Source organism: Lissotriton helveticus, chromosome 2_2 (assembly GCF_964261635.1).
Source record: "Lissotriton helveticus chromosome 2_2, aLisHel1.1, whole genome shotgun sequence".
NCBI lineage: Eukaryota > Metazoa > Chordata > Amphibia > Caudata > Salamandridae > Lissotriton > Lissotriton helveticus.
Genome location: NC_136060.1, coordinates 501250550 through 501269695, shown reverse-complemented (window position 1 = coordinate 501269695; position 19146 = coordinate 501250550). Strand labels below are relative to the sequence as shown.

The window sequence follows — 19146 nt, the reverse complement described above, 5'->3', positions numbered from 1 at the left end:
TCTTGAGGTTCTGGGGTCTGTCGGAGTGTGCACTGTGCACTCTCGAGGTTCTGGGGTCTGTCGGAGTGTGCACTGTGCACTCTCGAGGTTCTGGGGTCTGTCGGAGTGTGCACTGTGCACTCTCTCGAGGTTCTGGGGTCTGTCGGAGTGTGCACTGTGCACTCTCGAGGTTCTGGGGTCTGTCGGAGTGTGCACTGTGCACTCTTGAGGTTCTGGGGTCTGTCGGAGTGTGCACTGTGCACTCTCTTGAGGTTCTGGGGTCTGTCGGAGTGTGCACTGTGCACTCTCGAGGTTCTGGGGTCTGTCGGAGTGTGCACTGTGCACTCTTGAGGTTCTGGGGTCTGTCGGAGTGTGCACTGTGCACTCTTGAGGTTCTGGGGTCTGTCGGAGTGTGCACTGTGCACTCTCTCGAGGTTCTGGGGTCTGTCGGAGTGTGCACTGTGCACTCTCTCGAGGTTCTGGGGTCTGTCGGAGTGTGCACTGTGCACTCTCGAGGTTCTGGGGTCTGTCGGAGTGTGCACTGTGCACTCTCTCGAGGTTCTGGGGTCTGTCGGAGTGTGCACTGTGCACTCTTGAGGTTCTGGGGTCTGTCGGAGTGTGCACTGTGCACTCTCTCGAGGTTCTGGGGTCTGTCGGAGTGTGCACTGTGCACTCTCGAGGTTCTGGGGTCTGTCGGAGTGTGCACTGTGCACTCTCTCGAGGTTCTTGGGTCTGTCGGAGTGTGCACTGTGCACTCTCTCGAGGTTCTGGGGTCTGTCGGAGTGTGCACTGTGCACTCTTGAGGTTCTGGGGTCTGTCGGAGTGTGCACTGTGCACTCTCTCGAGGTTCTGGGGTCTGTCGGAGTGTGCACTGTGCACTCTCGAGGTTCTGGGGTCTGTCGGAGTGTGCACTGTGCACTCTCTCGAGGTTCTGGGGTCTGTCGGAGTGTGCACTGTGCACTCTTGAGGTTCTGGGGTCAGTCGGAGTGTGCACTGTGCACTCTCTCGAGGTTCTGGGGTCTGTCGGAGTGTGCACTGTGCACTCTCTCTCGAGGTTCTGGGGTCTGTCGGAGTGTGCACTGTGCACTCTCTCGAGGTTCTGGGGTCTGTCGGAGTGTGCACTGTGCACTCTCTCGAGGTTCTGGGGTCTGTCGGAGTGTGCACTGTGCACTCTCTCGAGGTTCTGGGGTCTGTCGGAGTGTGCACTGTGCACTCTCGAGGCTCTGGGGTCTGTCGGAGTGTGCACTGTGCACTCTCTCGAGGTTCTGGGGTCTGTCGGAGTGTGCACTGTGCACTCTCGAGGCTCTGGGGTCTGTCGGAGTGTGCACTGTGCACTCTCTCGAGGTTCTGGGGTCTGTCGGAGTGTGCACTGTGCACTCTCTCGAGGTTCTGGGGTCTGTCGGAGTGTGCACTGTGCACTCTCGAGGCTCTGGGGTCTGTCGGAGTGTGCACTGTGCACTCTCTCGAGGTTCTGGGGTCTGTCGGAGTGTGCACTGTGCACTCTCTCGAGGTTCTGAGGTCTGTCGGAGTGTGCACTGTGCACTCTCGAGGTTCTGGGGTCTGTCGGAGTGTGCACTGTGCACTCTCGAGGTTCTGGGGTCTGCCTGTGTAACGCGGCCTCACCTGGGTCTGAGTCTGACTGTGGAGGGGCCGGAGTCGGGGAGGAGCCGAGAAGCACAGGGCTGCCTTGGCTTTCCAAAGGTTCGACCGTCCGTACATTTCACGGACAGTCCGTAAATTTCACCTCACGTCCGTTGTCCGTGAGGTCCCTTTTACGGACGCCTTTTGTCCGTAATTTTGGCCATCACAGGGAGCAGCGCTGCTCCCCTGTGAGAGGCCTCACGCCCACTGCTGGAGCCGCCTCGCACTCATTCTAGAGCACAAGAGCAGCCCCTCCCGCCCAGTGTCCTTCTGTATGCAGGTCGATTGCCACATACAGAATGACAATGGGGCCGTCTGGGCTTGGGATGTGTAGGGGAGCAGGACGTGGCCCCACACACACTGATGGGCCACGGACTAACGGTCGCTGCAGGGCAATAACTGGACACGCACACACAGCTTGCAGGTACGGACCGGAAGTCCCGAGCGACTCCGGTCCCTTTATTTAAAGCCTTCTGGCCACGCCTGGCCAGAAGGTGCTACAATGTTTGTGGGTGTTTCCGGGTCTCAGCCGAGACCCGCGAAACACTAGAGCGCTACATCCCATTCCAACTTGGTTCTTTATTTTCTTTTCTTCAGGAATAATAGTGAGTCAACACGCAAAGTCAGCAAGCCTCACATTAGGCCGAGGGTTGGGTCTTAGATGGTGTCCCCCACCTCCTCTGGTTGTTTGTGAGTCAGGCTCTTTTCTTCTCGTGACTTCAGGTGTGCTCACGGTGCTATCTGTATGAAGGTCACCGTCAGTTTGCTCCGCCATATCGACGTCTTGCCTTTCATCGCCTTGTCGGTTTTCCGGCCTTGCTGGGATACGCTTAAACCAGGACACATTCCTAGTCACCACCTCCTCATTTCTCTGTGCCGTCACCGCCGTACCTTTAGTTGTTTTGATGACCCATGGCTCGGTCTCATATGGTGTACGGAATTTGCCTCCCGGTCTTCTGGTTCGCAGCAAGGCAGTGTCTCCGGGGCTTAGTTCTTTGTCTTGAGCTCTCCTCTTGTTGTTTGCCCGTTCATTGTTCTTTCGCCTTCGTTCTTGGGTGTCGGCAGGTCTATATGGCGCCACTTTCCAGTTATCAGCCATGGGCAGTCGATCTCTCCTTGGTCCGGCAAACATCAGTGACCATGGGGATCTTTGGGTGGTGCTATGTGGGGTGCTCCTATATTCCCTCAGGAACAGTTGCAGTGCCATCTCTGGGTCTTTGCCTTCCACCATCGCAATCCGTATGGTTTTGTTAACTGTCCTCATAAAGCGTTCTGCCTCCCCGTTTGCCTGGGGCCATTGTGGAGTGACTCTGTGATGTTTTACTCCCAGCTCCTTTAGAAATTCCTTAAACTCGCTGCCCTGGAATGGCGGCCCATTATCCGTTTTGATTCTCTGGGGAATGCCAAATAGCGCAAATGTCTTGCTAAGCAGAGGTTGTATGTTTGCGAAGCTGGTAGACGTTGCTAACTCTACTATTGGATACTTGGTGTAGTTGTCCACCATTACTACCGTCACTCTCCCGTCCGGGAAGCTGCCAAAGTCCAGACTGATCCAGCTCCACGGGGAGGGTGAGGGCTCCTCTGTGATGATCGGGGCTGGTGATTCCGGGGCACTAGTAAGCTGGCATGCCCGGCAGTTCCTTACTACGCTGTCTACCATCTCGTCCATGTAGGGAAACCACACCTTTTCCCTCATTCTCGCTTTCATTCTTCTTGTCCCTTGGTGTCCCTCATGGGCTAGCAGGGTTGCGTGATCTTGAAGAGACACTGGGATGACTACCCGCGACCCTCTCAGAATCAGTCCATTGTTGGCTTTACTTAGCTCGTTGTGCACTCTCCAAATTTGGGACAGCCGATTTCGATCTGTTTCACTCCAGTCACTCACATTGCGCAGGAAGTTCTCCCAGGACCCTGCCTCGAGGGCCGCTTTAACTTTGACCATCGTGGCATCATGATCATATTGGGCTACAATGTCTTCTGCCACCAATGCATGCGGACATGCTAACTGCGATACCATGTCTACAAACTCTTCCGTCTGTGTTTCCTGGTCACCCCCAGTTTCTTCCTTCTCGGTGGGATGACGTGACAAGAAGTCTGCCGGGTTTTTTGCTCCCGGACGATATACCAGGTCCATTTGGTAGTGTTGAGTTTGAATGGCCCACCTCTCGATCCGGGGTGGAGGGTGCGGAGCGGTCCCTCTGAATAGTGGTAGAAGTGGCTGATGATCGGTGACCATTCTGAATGGCTGTCCGGCAATGTATAGATGAAAGTGATTGCAGGCCCACTTCACTGCTAACGCCTCTCTCTCTATCTGAGAGTATCTTGCTTCTGTTGCGGTTAGGGCCTTGCTCGCAAACGCCAACGGGACCCACACCCCTGGTTCTGACTCTTGCATAAGGAGGGCGCCCAGCCCTACGGGGCTAGCGTCCACAAGGATTTCTGTTGCCCTTGCTGTGTCAAAATAAGCCATTGTCGTGCTGTCCAATAGCGCTCCCTTGATTTTCTCGAACGCCTCTGCTTCCACCCGTGACCATTTCCACGCTGTTTCTTTCTTCGTCAGGTTTCTTAACGGCTCGGCAATCGTGGCTAGTTGCGGAATGAACCGGGCACAGTATTGTGCCATTCCCATGAAACTCCTCACCTCTGAAGCTGTTGTTGGAGCAGGGGCATTTTTAATTGCTGTGACTTCCTGGGGTCCACCTTGACGCCTTCTGAGTCGAACACGTAGCCAAAGAATTCGATCGACTGCTTGAAAAATTGGCATTTCTCCTTGTGCAGGGTGATTCCAAATTCAGCTAGCCTTCGAAGTGTCGACTTTAGTCTTCTATGGTGTTCCTCACTCGTCTTCGCGTGGATGAGGATATCATCACTTATGTTCAGTACTCCGTTCAGCCCGGATAAGATCTCTTTGATGGTGTTCTGAAAGATCTCTGCTGCCGATGTTATTCCGAAGTTGAGTCTCTTGTACCGTCTCAGCCCCAAGTGTGTGGAAAACGTCGTGATGTAACGACTCTCTTCTGCTAGTCTGAGTTGATGGTATCCCGCATTAAGATCTAATTTGGAAAACCATTGGGCTCCATTTAAGTCGGTCAATATATCATCCACTGTAGGCGTTAGGTGCCTCTCCCTCTTAATTGCCCTGTTCGGCATCCTCATGTCTATGCAAATCCTGATTTTTCCAGGTTGTCTTGGTTTCTCAGCGATCACCATGGGTGACACCCACGGGGTTGGTCCCGTTACTTTTTCAATTACCCCTTGTTCCTCAAGATTCTTTAGCTCTTGTTCCACCGCTGACCGCAGGTGAAATGGAATTCTTCTATGGCGTAGGGCTACTGGTTGTATTGCTTTGTCGATGTGCAACCTGACTGGTGGTCGTTTGATGGTGCCCAGGCCCTGAAATAGTGAGGGGAACATTTGGAGGAGCTCCTCTGTGTGTAGCGCCTTTACTATGTTTGCGAACGCTATCAGCTTGAGGTCTTCCGCTGTGTGGCTTCCTATGAGCAGGTCTGCCTCTCGATCTATGACATGAAATGTGGTCGTGAGCTCTTGCCCCTCTGCTTTCACTTGCACAGTCATTTTTCCTTTTAGGGGTAGGGGTTTCGTGCTTCCATACGTGAGGATGCGTGCTTTAGATGGCACTAGCTTCTTCCATTGCGGTGGCACGAGCATCCGACAGTTCATGTGACCTGGCAAGCATCAGTATCTCATCCAGCGTGATGCGTGATTGTCGCAGAATCAGTGTTCTCAAGTGTTTGCTTTTGCAGCCTTGGATCAGTTGGGCCGTTACTTCCTTCGTCTGGTCATCGTCCGGGCAGGTGCTTATCATTTCTCTGAGTCTTGCGTGGAACGCATCCATGGTCTCCCCCTCTCTTTGTTTGGATTGTCTAAACTTGAACCTTTCATAATGGGGGTTAAGTTGAGGGTCAAAGTGATCGTTCAGCGCTTGCACAGCAGCATTGTAGTCTGTTGCCGCCCCTGTATTTGGTAGGTGTGTGAACAGTTTGTGTAATTCATCTCCTCCAAAATGTAATAGCAGGGATCTTTTTACCTCATCATCTTTCTCGCGTGTTGCCGTGAAATAATTGTTTAATCGGCGCAGCCACATTGCCCACCTTGGCGCGGCTGTATTTGGTTCAATGAGAGCGCTAAATAGCGGCAGTGGATTGATTTGCGAGTGTGGGGACTGTTGGACCTCTGTTCTCGCTGCCTGCTGTCTCGCTGGTCCTGTCACTGCCGCTGTGGGCGCAACCTGTTGTGACCCTCCTGTGGCTGCCCCATCTTGTAAAGACATTGTTAGGGATTGTCTTGGTGATGCCTGTCTACAGTAGCTGTTGAGCACCTCCCACCCCCTTTTCTTTTCTTGATACCAGTGTTCTTAGATAGGAACCTTCGTATAGCTTGACCTTTGCTCTCACCAGAAATGCACAGTCTCTGATAGAGTTCACCGTGTATTTGATTTTTTTTTTTTTTCTGGGAGTAAAACATCACAGAGTCACTCCACAATGGCCCCAGGCAAACGGGGAGGCAGAACGCTTTATGAGGACAGTTAACAAAACCATACGGATTGCGATGGTGGAAGGCAAAGACCCAGAGATGGCACTGCAACTGTTCCTGAGGGAATATAGGAGCACCCCACATAGCACCACCTTCCAGGCACAACCGGGATTTCCCGCCAACAGCACTCGGCGCACACAGGGGCCGCCGCACACCAGGTACGCCAACGGCACCCGCTGATTCGCCGCTCCGCCGCTGGGCTCACTAGACGTGATCCCATCCTCGTCGCCAGTGTAGGGGAGCAGGACGTGGCCCCACACACACTGATGGGCCACGGACTAACGGTCGCTGCAGGGCAATAACTGGACACGCACACACAGCTTGAAGGTACGGACCGGAAGTCCCGAGCGACTCCGGTCCCTTTATTTAAAGCCTTCTGGCCACGCCTGGCCAGAAGGTGCTACAATGTTTGTGGGTGTTTCCGGGTCTCAGCCGAGACCCGCGAAACACTAGAGCGCTACAGGATGGAAAGCAAGCACATGTCTCTTTTCAACAAAGGGCTATCATGAAACCTGCTTTTAAGCAACAATACTACATTTGGTGTAAACCTTCAGAGGTTTCCTTTCTAGCCACAGAGAAAGCAAACGAAGACCTTTGCATTTAACAATGGTGTCTCCAACAGGATGGTCATAGTATTCAGACCGGCCATCCTATTCTGTTTCCAGCTGCTACCAATACATGTGGCTGAAAATGTATTCAGTAAAAAGTGAAAAAAAGGCTACTGAGAGAGTCATGGCAGCCGTCCGGGATGTGGAGGTTCAATAATGTGGCAGTAGTTCTTCCAATCTAGAAGTGCCCGGTTCCAGTCACTCTTTTACATTACTTTGAAAAAAGCGGGAGAGCAGAAGACTACTGGAGTGCCCAGACGCTTTATTATTTATGTTGCAGTTATATACAGCGCAAACTTGATCCAAAGGCAGTGCAGCGCTTTACATGAGCATCTGCTATATAAGTTCCCCGGAAGTTAGGTGATTTGCCCAGAATCACAGACTGTTGACATAAGGCTGACACTCGAACCCGGCTCACCCCTAGGCCTGGGCAGAACTCGTAGAATTTCACTCTGTGGAATTCCACAGAGTTAAATAAAAATTCCATGAAATTTGGCAGGGTTCTGTAAATGGCAAGGAAATGCTCCTCGCACTGTCACTTTGCACCGGTGGCACGTTTTGTGCTTAAAAATCCGAGCCTTCCACTGCTCACTTTTAGTGAACTCACTTTTTTTTAGGTGCTTTATGAGAATGCATTTTTTTTATCATCCCTTTCACTTGTGTGCTTCTCCCCCTGCCAAATACTCACCCGCTCCACTACAGCACTCCCTGTTGCTGTCTCCCTCGTGTTGCAAGCTCCCTAGCCCCACCATGATTGCTGCCTTTTTTTTAATGCAACTAATAACCATTGACAAAGCTAGTAGTTCTGGCTTGTTGCAGGTGTAACGTTACTTGTTGTGTTATATATCTGGATACAATGACAAGAGGCAAAATACCAGTCAGGCGTACACTATAATAAGCACAGATTTTTAGCTTAGGTGTTTTAAGCCACACCCTTAATTACATCACACAACCACTTTGGAGAGACCCCCCAGTTTTTTCATCCCACTTAAAGCCCTGGAAAACACACCATGTCAGTCACCTCATGGCCTGGCACTGTGCATCATGCATGACTCAGATTGCCTATGTGCAAGTGCTTGGTGAACACTTCCTGCCCCACGCCCTGCGTTAGGAACTAGAGCAGGGGTGACGTTCTTGATGGGCCTCTTCTGTCTGCAACTCTGCAGACAAGGGCTCAGCTCATAATTAATATGAAACGGTGGGCGAGTGAGTAAGTGAAGGGATGGGTGAATGGCTGAATGGATTAGTGAAAAGATGGATAATGAGAGAAAGGATGGATGGATGGATGTGAGTGGAAGGATGGATTAGAGAAAAGGTAAAAAGATGGATGGATGGGTGGAAGGGTAGATGGATGGGTAGAAGGGTGAATGGATGAGTGAAAGGGTGGATGATGGGCGAGTGAAAGGGTGGATGATGGGCGAGTGAATGGGTGGATGGATGAGTGAAATGATGGATGGATTGATGAATTGATAAGTGAAAGGGTGAATGGATCGACGGATGAGTGAAAGGGTGGATGTAAGGATGGATGAGTGAGTGAAAGGGAGGGTAGATGGACAAAAGGATGGATAGATGAGTGAAGGAGTGAAAGGGTAGATGGATGATTGATAGGGTCAATGGATGGATTCATGAGTGGATGAGTAGATGGATGGGTGGAAGGAAGGATGGCTAAATGAAAGATTTGCTGGAGAGAAAGGGAGGATGGATGGATGACTGAATGGGTGGAGGGATGAGTGACGGTGGATGGATGAGTAAGTGAAAGGATGGCTTGATGGGTGAAAGGTTAAAAGGCTGGATGGATGAGTGGATGGATGAACGGATGGGTGGAAGAGCAGATGGATGAGTGTACCGATAGATAGAGTGAAAGGGGGGATGGATGGATGAGTGAAAGGGTGATGGATGTGTGAAATCATGGATGGAAGAATACATGATGGACAGGTTTGCAAATGGTTGAATATGTTTGGATATGGATGTGCTTACTTATATACTACTGCGCGAACTCCTTTAATATGTCTGTAAAACGTACCTTTTGTCCCGAAGTTTTGTCCTGAATTTTGACGTCCTGTCCTGAATTTTTGTCCTGAATTTTGTCCCTTTGTCCTGAATTTTTACACTCCCCGTCCTGAATTTGCACCCATGCCAGTTGGTCACTCGTGGTCCCTAGTCTGCGCCCCTGCGGGGTCGAAAGACCGTTCTATGCTGAACTGGACCGAACTGAAAACATTCTTATTTAGAAATTAACCTTCTCCTCATCCTTTTCCCTCTTTCTCCCACCCCTCAGAGCTTCTTTTCTACTATTAGCGCTTGGACGCCCTCGGGCAACAGTCGCGCTTTTTAAAACTCCTTCACTTCACTTCACTTCACTATGCGAGCAGGGCCCCAGTGGGCCCTCGGAGGCCCATCTTAACATATCTAAAGAAACCTTTCGCACTCAAAAGAGTTAACATGTCAATTGTGTGGCTGCTTTTCATTGCCTTGTATGTGTGTCACAAGCTGCTGCTCACACACACCCACACAGATAGATGGATCTCTTTCTCTCTTCAATTTTAAATTACATTGTTTACCTTTATCTTTAGTGACGATTAGGACAAGGGCGGGTGAAGACAGGATACCGTGGAGAACAGAAGAAGCAGCCAAGATGCCATGAACTTTGAGCAGAGATGCTGTGTTTTTCAAAGCTGGACTTTAGAATTCCAACTAAAGGCCAATAGTTTAATTAGCAAGACAGGAGGCCAGCAGTAAACCAACGGGCTACTTAGATATGCAGATGTTGGAAAGAGTATCTCGAGAATGTATAATAAAAAAACGAAGGATTTGCTTCTATTTCAGTTTTGTTTTTTGCTTTCATTACATAGAGTTAACTGACAAAAATCTAATAAATAAACGAACAATCCGGTAGTTCATGTGTTAAGATTTTATGATTAACTTGACATTCATGCCTGAAGAATGAAGATATGATTTGCTTTCAATTTCTTTATTATAGGATTTCCCCTTTCCATACAAAGTCATACAAATTATACACTATATGCTGTAATTCAATAGTATATGCATATTTCCAGAAGCCTGCAAAATAATAAAGCGGACAGCCTATCCTAAATTCCCATAGGCTCATACCAGTAAAATACACGCGCATAGATATGCATAAAGGTACGTGAACAGCACCATTGTACTTACAGATGCGTTCTTTAGTCCACTAAAACAATGGGGCATATTACCAACACGTAGCGATAGTTATCGCTAAATAGGCTTAGCGACGATTTTTTTATCGCTGCCTATCGCTGGATATGTTAGCGGAGAAAACATGCTATTAGCAACGTTTTCTCCATTGTGCTAAAATATACAGCGATAGCGGCAAAATGCGTGAATATCGCTGAGAATACAGCAATATTCACGCATTAGCGACTAAATGCTCTTGGCCATGATATCCACCTCTCATTGGATAACATGGCTATGAACTGGTCTGAGCAGGTGTTGGTTTTTGGCGATAGCGGGAATATTTCCATCGCTACGCCTGCCTTGCTAATAGGCGATAGCGACGTTAGCAACTGCTTTCAGTGGCTAACTGGTTAGGTACGCCCACTTTGCATGTCATTAGCGATAAATATCGCTAACATGCAAAGCGGGCGCCAAACCGATGGTTATCGCTTAAAAGCTGTCACTAACATCGGTTAGCGACAGCTTGCTAATAGAGCGATAGAATTATCGCCGCTTAGCGGCTGAAAACAGCCGCTAAACCGGCGATAATTGCCTATCGCCACCCTTGGTAATATGCCCCAATGTGTTTTTTACTAATAAATGTAGCCCTGTTTGCGGAATCTGTACGACACTTTTATTTGCAGTTTTATATAGAGCGAACTCGACCCAAAGATATCAGAGGGCTTTACATGACAAAAAATTATCTGACAACTAATAATGGTCCATTAAAATTTCCTGCAGCTAGTTCAAGAGGGGCAAAGTCATAAAGGGTGCTCCTAAAAATATTAATTTCCCATTCATATCACATGGGAATTTTCACTCCCACTACAGCAAGAACTGCTGGAGAGAATTACAAACATCTAGACATGAAGACAGAGGTGGAAACAGACTAGCCCCCAGATTCATCAAAGTCCCGTTTTGCGAGTCCTTAATAGCGATTTTTAAGGATTCGCTATTAAAGACTCGCAAAACGGGATGCATATAGGAATCACAATATTTTTTGCTCTTTCTACTGATTCCTTATTTGCGATTCGCTAATTGCTAATCGCAAATAAGGAATTGTTTTCCCATTCATTCCTATGGGCCTGAAGGCCCATAGGAATGAATGGGGAATCATTACTTATTTGCGATTAGCAATTAGCGAATCGCAAATAAGGAAGCGATTTCAAGGGTGCCAGGGTATCCAAAGGACACCCTGTAGCACCCCATAAATGGTAAGGTACACTGGTGTTGCGCACACACATGTCCAAAGGACATGTGTGTGTGTAACATACAACTTGTAAAAATGCACTAAAGTGCATTTTCCTAAGTTTTCGCTATTTACCACGTAGTTAGACTTCGCGGTAAATAGCGGCCCCAGATTGCGAATTTGCAACTTTAAAATGGTCCATGAATTGCATTTAAGGAATCTCAAATTGAGATTCCTTAAATGCAATTATTCGCAATTTAGCGATTTCTAAAATTGCGATTTTTGCATTTGGGATGATGAATCCCAAATGCAAAAATAGCGCTCGCGAGCCGATTTTGGCTTGATAAATCTGGCTGTAGGTCTGGGTTTATTTTGCGCAAATTAGTTCAGTATTTTTTCTAAGCAAAATCTAAAATAAAAAAATCTAACGCTTTTTCGACAGCTGTATTTTTCATACTGAATATTTAAATGAAAAATGTAATCTGCTTGGCCGGCAAGTTCTTTGTTCACTGGGGGCTCTTCATGTTTTGTGAAGTGGTTCTTGAATCACCATACTCTGATTGACTGAAGAAGTCTGGAAATATGTGTTCCATCTTCCAGTATGGAAGGTTAGAGGTTCACTAACTCCAGGGCATTTTGTGCCGTGGAATTCCACAAATAAATGCTTGGTGGTATGTGTGGGCAAGGGGATATCCTAAAAGATAACAAATACCTAAAGTCCACTAAGTATCACTGAAGGTGTAAGGGCACGCCCTGCTTCACAAGCACCTCACACATGCGACGTGCTGTTTCTGCATGCAACATATGCCTGGCACAAGCTCTTCCACCACAGCTTCTCCTTCCCTTGTGTGATTCGTTCATGGGTGTTGATATTGGCGTGGCACTCATGTTAATGAGTGCCCTGCCTGGCATAATTTCCACCATCGTAGATACATCTGCTTTTACTAGCACGGTATGGCCTGAGTCAAGGGACCATACACAGCATGCCCATGTGCACACTTCCATATGTGTGCATGTTTCCAAGTATCTCTTTACACTCCTCGCTTGAGAACTTTAAATGGAGCTTCAATCCCCCTTGACTAATTCCATGGGTTTTCCTTTATTACCATAGAAAGATATATTGTGGAGAAGTGTGGCTCACCGATTCGAGCAGCAGACCCTGAGGCAGAGGTCTGGCCCGGGACCAGGGTTCGATTCCCTTGGGCTCAATGTCCACGAACCTGATAATTCTCGCCTCGGTGCCTATTCCAATCATGGGTCCCACTCTGCGACTCTGGGCAATGGCTTGCTTAATCTCCACAACGGCCCCAACAGCGCTAGGATGCCTGGCTTCACCTTGGGGGTGCCCAGGCGTAGACACCTCACAGGAACAAGCCAGGAAGGGTTCCACAGCGGTATTCGTACAGCGCTTAGAGACCCCTGGGTGATAGGCGCTATACAAGTGCAAATTACATTACATATTAGTGGGATTATCTTTGACTTGAACTTGTCCCTGATTTATCGACTGGGTAAAACAACAAATCTTTTGTCCACTTCTTGTCCTGTCGCCAACTTCCCCGTGTGCAGGAAGAGATGGGGGCAGGATTTTGCCAGAGCCAGTCCCTGTGGTCATAGACAGCAGGAGGCTGAACAGCTGTGTTGGATTGGACACTGCACACAACCAATCACAGCCCATGGTGTTTTTTGGTGCTGAATCCGGCCAGAAGCCAGGCCCTGTGGCTCACCCCTACCGCACATGGCCAGAGACTGTGCAAAGCGAGTGATTTGGCTGAATATGATCAAAACAACCCAGACATTCTCTAAAACAAGCATTTACAATGCAATAGGTCTCGCATTTACGCGAGTTTGAGCTATTGACATTGCAAATAACAAAGCCTTTTATTTTTGTTTCAGTTTTTAAAACAGAAATAAAAGGCATAGTCATTTACAATGCCAATAGCTTAAACTTGCGTAAAAACGAGACCTATTGCATTTCAAATGCTTGTTCTGTGGTGCATTTGTTCGCAGACAATATTTCTTTGGTTCTCCTTCTGATGTGTTGATGGCCTAACACGCCTTGCACCCTTGGCCTCATGACCTCGCTGAAGATATCGGCCTCTCGTGGTGCACATAGAGTTAGGCAGATGTAGACGGTTTGCTCAAGAAAGAAAACAATGCTTTCCCAAATGCACAAAAGAGTGTACATTGTTCAGACCTTTGCACTTTTTTTTGTATTCTCTTGCACAAGAGGGCTATCTGAGATGTGCACATGTGCAAACGTGCAGTTTTTGTAAATGTGCAACTTTTCATTGTTATGCAGGATATTCCTCTCCAGTGCACACTGTGCAAAACCTGTGCACTTGCATTATGTACATATAAAGTAAAGTAAAGTCCACATTTGTAAAGCGCACAATCACCCGTAAGGGTCTCTAGGCGCTGGGGGCCGTCGGGAAGATTAAGCGAGCTACTGCCCAGAGTCACATGGTGCTGGGCTGACCTGCCGCCGGCGCCGGGATCGAACCGTGGTCCCCAGATTCCAACGTCAGTCGCCCTGGCCGCGGTGCCACAACTCTCCACCATAAACACAGTATTACATATACACAGTACACATAACACAGTCTCGCACCTTTGAGTAAGTCTGGGTCATAGTGACCCCTCTCCAAAGATGGATAACACTTTTGTGTGAACTTTTCACCACTACTCTTGAACACAATCTGCGGTGAAGTACCATTAGGGAAAATAATTCTACATTAATGTTCACAAGCATGCTTAACAATACATCACAACATGACAAACTGGCTCTGACTTTAAAGCATGCTGTGAAATATTCTCCCAGTTTTTATGCCTCCCTATGCCACATTGGCCCACGTGATGCAGCTGTAGTTCTTTCTAGCAGAGTTGGAGTGCCAATAAAAGCATAGCTGCCAAGGTTTCAGATTGCTTATGTGTGACATTTTCTTAAAATCAGTGTAATTATGAGTGTCATTTCAATGATTATGAGTGACACTTTATTGCAAGCTAAATCAAGCAATGAAGATGAGGGAAACCTTCTAAATATCAGAAATTACACCCATTTGCGCAACAATAAACTCTAAGAAGATCTTAAAACTGATGCATAGCACCTGAAATGGAAGACCACTAACCGAAGACAGTGTGCGTGACTGCAGTTCGCAGTAACAGAGGGCAGGAAGGCACTACAGTGCTCACCAGATGATCTCGTTGATCTGATCATTCCTGACCAAACGCTTGCCTAAAAAGCTGATTTTATAGCATAGATGCCAAATTTTCCGATTGCTTATGTGTGAGCTTTCCATGGTTTTAGTGTACTTGTGAGTGACATTCTACTGCCCAATGTGTGGCAAAATGAGTGGCACTTTCTCACCAGTAGAAAAAAGCAATGAAATCCACATTGAGAGTTAAATATCACAAATGTCCACCTTTTTGGGAATGAGGAGCACTGGCCAGACAATATTGTCCATTTTAACACCGTTAACAGCAAATCAGAAGTAGCCTGACCCACTCAGTGCATCCTAACTCCATTGACCGGACCGGAAACAGCAAGGGCCAGCCCAGTGTGCGGAAACCCTGCACACTTCCAGCAAATCTACCCCTGCACTCTGACCCCCCTTGCCTCCATCAGAGCCATATCAGCCAGCTGAATTTCATTCTAGCTCCATTCGTATCCACCACAACTAGTGTGACCCCTGCCCAGTCCCATCCTGGCCCTGCCCAGTCCCATCCTGGCCCTGCCCAGTCCCATCTATTATCCTTTTCCCAGTATGATTTAGTCAGCCCTGCCGGTGCATGCAAACACCATATCTATGCAACCCAGTCAGTTTAAGCAAATCTGGCCCCAGATACAGCAACCAGAACCAGCCTATAGAGTTGGTACCTGGCTGTTTTTTAATGTTGCTGATTACGATTTTAATGTCTCAGTAAAAAAATCACCGAAAGCTGGCATTTTGTCCCTTATCAGTGCACATTTAAAACAGCAAACATATGAGTAAAAAGCACTTTAAAATGTGTGGAGGTGCTGCTTCGATGGTCCGTGACTAATAAAGTAATAAAAGTCCTGTTTATCATGTCTAGGCATTTAGAGAATCTTCAAACATTAGAAAGTGGTGGTATTATTCCCCGGGAAAGGTGGGAGCCGTACAGGCCTATCCCTCACCACCTTCCATTCACAGCACAACTCGCCTGTGACAAGTGCCTTACAGCCTGATTCATGAAGCTAAATTGCACTCGCAAAGGGCAAGATTCTCAGAATCTTGCCTTTTGCGAGTGCAATTTTGGCATTTGGGATTCACAATCCCAAATGCAAAAATCGCTAATGAAGAATTAGCTAATATGCGAGAATTAGCATTTAGGGAATCTCTATTAGAGATTCCTTAAATGCTATTCATGACACTTTCAAAAATTGCGATTTAGCAAATTTGGGCCGCTATTTACCGAGAGGTCAGACCTCTCGGTAAATAGCAAAAACTTAGAAAAATGCTTTTAAAAGCATTTTTCTAAGTTGCATGTTGCACACACACATGTCCTTTGGACATGTGTGTGCGCAACACCTGTTCAAATGTGCATTTTAGGGGTGCTACAGGGTGTCCTTTGGACACCCCTGGCACCCTTTAAATCGCTATCTTATTTGCGAGTAGTAAATTGTTACTCGCAAATAAGGGATACTCCCCATTCATTCCTATGGGCCTTTTGGCCCATAGGAATGAATGGGGAGTTATTCCTTTTTTTGCGAGTAGCAATTTTCTACTCGCAAATAGAGAAGATGTAGGAATCGCTATTTATTTAGCAATTCCTACATGAATACCGTTTTGCGTGTCCTCAATAGCGAGTCGCTATGATTCGCTATTAGGGCCACGCAAAACGGCCCGTACATGAATCAGGCTGCATGTGCCTAGCGCCAGCGTGTCTTCATGCTAGGAGCGACCGGGCGGCGCTCTTCTGTGCTGAATATTGCACAGAGTAAATCCAGGGTACGTGGGACCTGCCTTACTTTAGAGCCTACAGGTATTAGTCCGATGCTGCTAAAAGAAGTCTGCCACCCACCACCTTAGACCTCACACTGTGTGTGAGACCCGGGTCCAGTCACCACCCGCCTCGTGCCAGAATGTGACTGCCGGAATATAACAAAGGCAATGAGTGCACATTGTTACAGCCAGAGAATTCGTCAAGTACTTAGGCTATTATTTTATCTCGGTTGTAATTTTAATGGCATAAACACTTCATGAGTTTTGAGCAACTATTAGAACAAGGCAATGAAGGGAGTTGTGATAGCGACCCAGTTAGTAAAATTAATATTTGAATAAAGATAGCATCACTGATGAGGCAATCAGCAGGTGTGAATTCTTCCATTGTTGATATTTGTTGTGTAGCAATGAGCAATTTGTTGAACATAAAATTAAGAAAAACATACAAAAATGAATGAAAACGTATGTGTCCAGTTTCAACATTATTTAAAATGCACTGCTTATGCGAATTGTAATATTGGTATATGAACGGAGAGTGTAATGGAGTCCGTTTTCTTTTTCAACTATACGTTTTGAAAAGACTCTACTGCAGCCTTTTAAGAACTAGCAACGGAGTTTTTGTCAACTCTCTTGCCACAAATGATATGCCACCCAATGCACCCATAACTCAGCCTAACCTGGATGTGTGTGCGGAGGGGGCTGGAGCAGGGCGAAGGTCTCATCAGTTGTGAAGTCCTGCAGTAGATGGAGATCGCATGCACGCCGATGTCCAGAGCGTGAATTAAAGGCACACTTTTTTTATGTATAGGCACACTTTTTTTATGTATATGATACATGCTGGGCAATTAGTTGTGTGGAAAATCAGGGGCATTAGTAGAAGACGAGTCAATGAGTGCGTTTGGGCCAGCTGCAGAGCAGTCAAATATTACATCATCCGTGGATCTGTTCTCATCCAGAGTAACACAGGTCAGGTATCATGGTGTCTGAAATGAAGTGCGTGGCTGCGACTCGAGTGCAGGTGTGTCATGCGTGCGTGTAAGGAGGAAAGTAAGCCAAAATGATGCACATTATTTGGAGCTTTAATTAGCGCAATTTTCACTCAATGCTCTTCATTAATGCACCTGACTCCAGAGCGCTACTACTCGCTGGCACATACTTGCTTAATTCATTGAATGAAGATTTATTTGCAGCGAAGGACACTGGCAGCCACCGAGAGCTGCATTTTCGGACAGGGCCAGCCACGGGATTTACCGCAGAGCCGCAACAGCTCTTCGTAGCAGCCAGGCCTGGCCCTGGCACTGCAACACTCAGCACTGGTCACTACTCTCGACAAACTTGCACAGTAGAGCTCAGCAGGTGCAACGCACCACTGCTGTCCAGTGGGTCCACATGTACTGCGGTCGCGTGGGGCTTGGTCAGGCGGTGCCACTAGCAACGTATATTTGCAGATGATAACACTTAGCTAGTAACACCTTCTCAAATGTTCTACTTACTTGCGAGGCTCCCTTCTGTTTACGGGGCGGCCGTCGATTCCTCAGACTAACTCCTTGCTTCTCCAACATTCACATCGACATTGATTTGACTTTACCGCCACGCGGCGGTGCGAACAGCACTGCCACAGCCTCAGACTCACTGAGAGGACAGGGACCAACGCCCCACGGGTCTGATGACACAGCACAGAACTCCTCAAGTCTCTGACCCGGACCTAGTTCCAAAAGAGCCATTGTGCTACAAACAAAACCAACCCAGTTTCTTCGTGTGTTTATTTAAACGCATTTCAAGTCGGGGGACGTTCATTGTTGAGACATATTTGGCTTGGGCCCCGAGTTCCCATTTCCATCAGCAGTTTAAATAAGATTATGCATTGGGTCCCAAATAAGAAACAGCACTTGTTCCCACATACAAACAAGGAGGGTCCATCCAACAATGACGAAAACCGCACGCACACAAAAAGAAACTAGACATAACCAGAGAGACAGGAGATTGGGAACGCGCGCGGCCGGCTCCGATCGCTTTCCGGAGCGTGCGCGTGCCAGTCTCCTGTCTCCTGGGAAGCAGACCCGGCAACTATAGTATCGCGCCTGCGCGATGCGCATATGGCTTCGCCATATGCATCGCAGGCGAGAGACCTAAAAATGGACAAGAGGGCTGCTAAACGTATGGAAAAGGCAGAGAGCCTATTCATTAAGACTCAGCCAACAACATTAACAAACAACCCTAAACCAGCAGCCTCAAACGCTGCGGCCACCACATTAAATCACCACATTAAATCACCACATTAAATCACCACATTAAATCAATTGTTTCAACAATTAGAGAAATTGCTGCGTAAAGAAATATCCCGCGGATGGGAAATCATCACCCTAGAGAAATACTTGAAACTAGGGTTAGTACCCCGTGGGCTACGCATATTCACCCTGCCAAATCATCCAGACACAAATGTGGAGATGCTGGAGGAATGGGGGCGTAACAACATGGATTGCTCGCGCACCATGATATTGATTATTGTAAAATATGCAAAAAAGAGTGTAGAGGAACTACGCATTAAAATTGAAGAGATGGAGCAATTCATTCAAGCCACAGGACAAGAAGAGGATGAAATGAACAAGCTGCGAATGGTAATGGAGACAAATTTGGACAAACATGAAAGTGAGGTGGAAGAAAGAAAGCAGAGGAAATTCAGGAGGGACGAGTATGACTTTGAGAATGTAACTCTATTTACATTCGCAAAGAGCTTTGATTCCTTAAGACAACCAGGGAATACCAAACCGACCGGCGCTCGAGGGATGTCACAAATCACAGCAAGTGAAACGGAATCAGACGTAAGTAAGGGTGAACAAAGAACACCGGCAATAAAATCAACAACACTGAAAAAATACTCTTTTTTTTTTTAGAGGAAATGACCATGCTCTACTAGGATCAGCAAACACCAAAGGGAAGAAGAAGGGGCCGTGGCAGAGGGAGAAATGGAGGCCGGGGGAGAGGCCAATCCGTAAACCAAGGCGCAAAACCCGCAGAAGTAGAC

The 19146-nt window shown here is 47.6% G+C and overlaps 1 long non-coding RNA gene across 2 annotated transcripts in view; it reads left to right on the top strand.

Annotated features, from left to right (window-relative positions):
- LOC144821573 (uncharacterized) overlaps window positions 1-19146 on the top strand; it is a 2083451-nt gene that overhangs the window by 1984946 nt on the left and 79359 nt on the right. The window contains exon 7 of one of the 2 annotated variants that reach the window (XR_013608383.1): window positions 9356-9538. The exons of the other annotated variant lie outside the window; for it this stretch is intronic. This is a non-coding gene — a long non-coding RNA (uncharacterized LOC144821573). Of the gene's footprint in view, window positions 1-9355; window positions 9539-19146 lie in introns of those variants that run through there. 2 annotated transcript variants of the gene reach the window in all.